Source organism: Alexandromys fortis, unplaced genomic scaffold, assembly GCF_014885135.2.
Source record: "Alexandromys fortis isolate MF-2015 unplaced genomic scaffold, M_Fortis_MF-2015_v1.1 scaffold_158, whole genome shotgun sequence".
Classification (NCBI taxonomy): domain Eukaryota; kingdom Metazoa; phylum Chordata; class Mammalia; order Rodentia; family Cricetidae; genus Alexandromys; species Alexandromys fortis.
Genome location: NW_026068039.1, coordinates 3,483,630 through 3,487,124, shown reverse-complemented (window position 1 = coordinate 3,487,124; position 3,495 = coordinate 3,483,630). Strand labels below are relative to the sequence as shown.

Sequence of the window (3,495 nt, the reverse complement as noted above, 5' to 3'; positions counted from 1 at the left end):
TTTTTTTTTTTTAAAGATTTATTTATTTATTATGTACACAACATTCTGCCTGCATGTATGCCCGCACGCCAGAAGAGGGCACCAGATCTCATTACAGATGGTTGTGAGCCACCATGTGGTTGCTGGGAATTGAACTCGGGACCTCTGGAAGAGCAGTCTGTGCTCTTAACCACTGAGCCATCTCTCCAGCCCGAGATTTCCTCTTGATGAATTTTTCCTGTGACTAATATGAAATGACCCTCTATGTCTCTTTTGATTGATTTTTTGCTTGAAGTCTATTTTGTTAGATATGAGGATAGCTACACCCACTTGTTTGTTAGGTCCATTTGATTGGAATATTTTTTCCAAACCCTTTACTCTAAGACAATGTCTGCCTTTGCGGTTGAGATGTGTTTCTTTTATGCAGAAGAAGGATGGATTCTGTTTTCTTAACAATTCTGTTAGCCTGTGCCTTTTTATAGGTGAGTTGAGTCTATTTATATTAAGGAATATTAATGACCAGTGATTGCTATCTCCCATTAATTTAGTTTTTATTGTTGGTTATGTTAATTTGTGCATTTTCCCCTTCTTTGGGATTTGCTGCTATGAGACCATCAATTGTCTGTGTTTTTGTTGGTGTAGCCAACTTCCTTGGGTTGGAGTTTTCCTTCAAGTATTTTACGTAGGGCTGGGTTTGTAGCTAGGTATTGGTTAAATCTGGTTTTGTCTTAGAATATCTTGTTTTGTCTTTCTATGGTGATTGGAAGTTTTGCTGGGTATAGTAGTCTGGGCTGGCATCCGTGGTCTCTTAATGTCTACTTAACACTTGATCACGACCTTCTGGCTTTCATCGTCTGCAATGAGAAGTCAGGTGTAATTCTGATAGGTCTACTTTTATATGTTTCTTGGCTTTTTCCTTTGCCTCTCTTAATATTCTTTCTTTATTCTGTATGTTTAGTGTTTTGATTATTGTGTGGTGAGGGGACTTTTTTTTTTGATTCAGTCTATTTGGTGTTCTGTAAGTTTCTTGTCGCTTCTTAAGCATATCTTTATGTTGGGAAAGTTTTCTTCTATGATTTTGTTAAATATATTTTTCTGTGCTTTTGAGTTGAACTACTTCTCCGGCTTCTATAGCTAGTATTCTTAGATTGGCCTTTTCATGGTGTCCCATATTTCCTGGATATTTTGGGTTAAGCTTTTGTTAGATTTAATGTTTTCTTTGACTGATGAGTCTTATTTCCTCTATTGTATCTTCAGCACTTGAGATTCTCTCTTCCATCTCTTGTATTTTGCTGCTTATGCTTGTGTTTGTGGTTCATGATCATTTTCTCATGATATCTGTTTCTATAATTCCCTCAGCTTGTATTTTCTTTCTTGTCTCTATTTCAGTTTTTAAGTCTCAAATAGTTTCTTTCATATGTTTGGTTGCTTTTTCTTGGTTTTCTTTAAGGGATTTGCTGACGTCTTCCAACTTTTTGTTTGTCTTTTCCTCCATTTCTTTGAGGGAATTTTTCATTTCCTTTTTAAGAGTTTCAAACATTCTCCTGAAATTATTTTTAGGTCATTTTCTTCTGCTTCACCCATATTTGGTTGTTCAGGTCTTGCTGTTGTAGGGTCTTTAGGTTTTACTGGTGTTGTGTTGCTCTTTGTGGTATTGCGTGTGTTCTTACCTTTTCTATTCATCTTTTCCTCTAATAGGTGTGGTTGGGGCTGTCTGAGATTCTGTTGATTAATCTTCTAGGTGCCAGTGAATCCAAAGCTCAGATGGTTGTTCTTCATGGTACAGTCAATGCCACAGTTCTAGTTACCCCAGAAGTTACTCTGTGATCCTAGAGATAGTTCAGCGCTCCTGTGCTTTGCTCTGCTCGCTTTGAGTTTGCTGTCTCAGGTCTACTTTGGCCTAGGTTACCAGCTTTGCCCTTTATCTGTAAATCTCGGTCTGGATCCCCTTTTGGAGAAGTCCCTGGCATGGAGTTGGTCCTGCAGAGGTCTCTAGCTCAGGTCTACTGCCTCAGAGTTCCCAGGTTTGGGTGTACCCAGAAACCACTGAGGACCTGGCTCAGGCTTACTCCCTCAGAGGTCCTAGACTCACTCTCGGACCCACAGTGGTTTCAGGTTCCTGCCTATTCCCTTTGATGTCCCAGACCAATGCCCGGACCTGCAGAGGTCCTGGTTCAGGCCTACTCCCTCTTAGGTCCCAGACTCACCTCTTAAGTCCATTCTGTGAAAAGCTGTTGGGTTGTGTAAATACATTCTGTTCATAGAAATGGGAGAGGCAGTGTCCCCCTCACAAGTGGGAACCGGGTCCTATCACCCAGTGACTTAAACAAGGATATGCTGCTGTTGATGCTGCTGCATGCACCTGCCCTTCTCAGTGCATTGTGTCCTTGCCTGAAGAAGAGGCCGGTGAGAGAGGAGAGCTGGGCCATGTCAAGCTTGCCTTCACTTAAGACACTGCTGCTCCTTGGGGCCAGAGCTTCAGCTAGCACTGACTAGGAGGCCTCTGAGAGCAGCAGACAGAGTAGTTCCCTTTGGTGCCAGGTGGCTATGTGACCTAGATCATGAATTGGCATTTTATGCTTTGAGCCTTTCTGTATCTTAAACAGGGTAATGAGGATTAATCATGCTACCTTAGCACACATTACTGGTGTGGCAACTGTGGACAAAAGGTCTTTTCCTGGCCTCCCTCTCCCACAGCAGTAGGTGGGGTTGGTCATCAGACTCACTTTCAGATTGAGTCTTCTCTCTGCATTCTTCCACTTCTTCAAATTTGCTAGTGATCATAGGGTAATCCTGACATCCTTAGGGGGAGATCTTGTAAACTGAAGATGAAATTGCCATTCATTTCAGAGGGAGATATGTCTATTTTCCTGCTTTCCCTGCACCCCTTTTCCTTCTAAATTATTGAAACAGTAACTAAACTTTATTTGTACTATGATTTCTAAAATATTGAATTGAATAACTTGACATCCTCCAAGTCCCCTTACAAAGGGTATGGTCTGTAGCATGAATAATAAAAACCCTGAGACATATTGGGGTTCAATCTGAAGATCAGAAAAGCAAAGTAGCCAAGCCACTAGAGAGCTCTTATCTCCAAGAAATCTTCAGACTGAAAGAAAGTGAGTCCCAGTTTATATTTCTCTCTAGTGCTGAGATTAAAGGTGTGCACCACCATTGCGTGGCCTCTATAGCTAACTCGTGTGGCTGCTGGGAAGGTGTGTTCCACCACTGCCTGCCTTTATGGCTGGCTAGTGTATCTGCTGGGAAGGTGTGTTCCACCACTGCCTGCCTATATGGCTGGCTAGTGTGGCTGCTGGGAAGGTGTGTTCCACCACTGCCTGGCCTATATGGCTGGCTAGTGTGGCTGCTGGGAAGGTGTGTTCCACCACTGCCTAGCCTATATGGCTGACTAGTGTGGCTTTTTTTGTGTTCTGATCTTCAGACAAGCTGGAGGTGGGTGGTCCTTGAACTTCCCACAGGGCAGGGAACCCTGATTGCTCTTTGGGCTGACGAGGG

The 3,495-nt window shown here is 42.5% G+C and overlaps 1 protein-coding gene across 3 annotated transcripts in view; it reads left to right on the top strand.

The window, feature by feature from the left end:
• The window catches only part of Eefsec (eukaryotic elongation factor, selenocysteine-tRNA specific), a 219,852-nt gene that overhangs the window by 90,884 nt on the left and 125,473 nt on the right, over window positions 1-3,495 (top strand). The gene's annotated exons all lie outside the window — the stretch shown is intronic.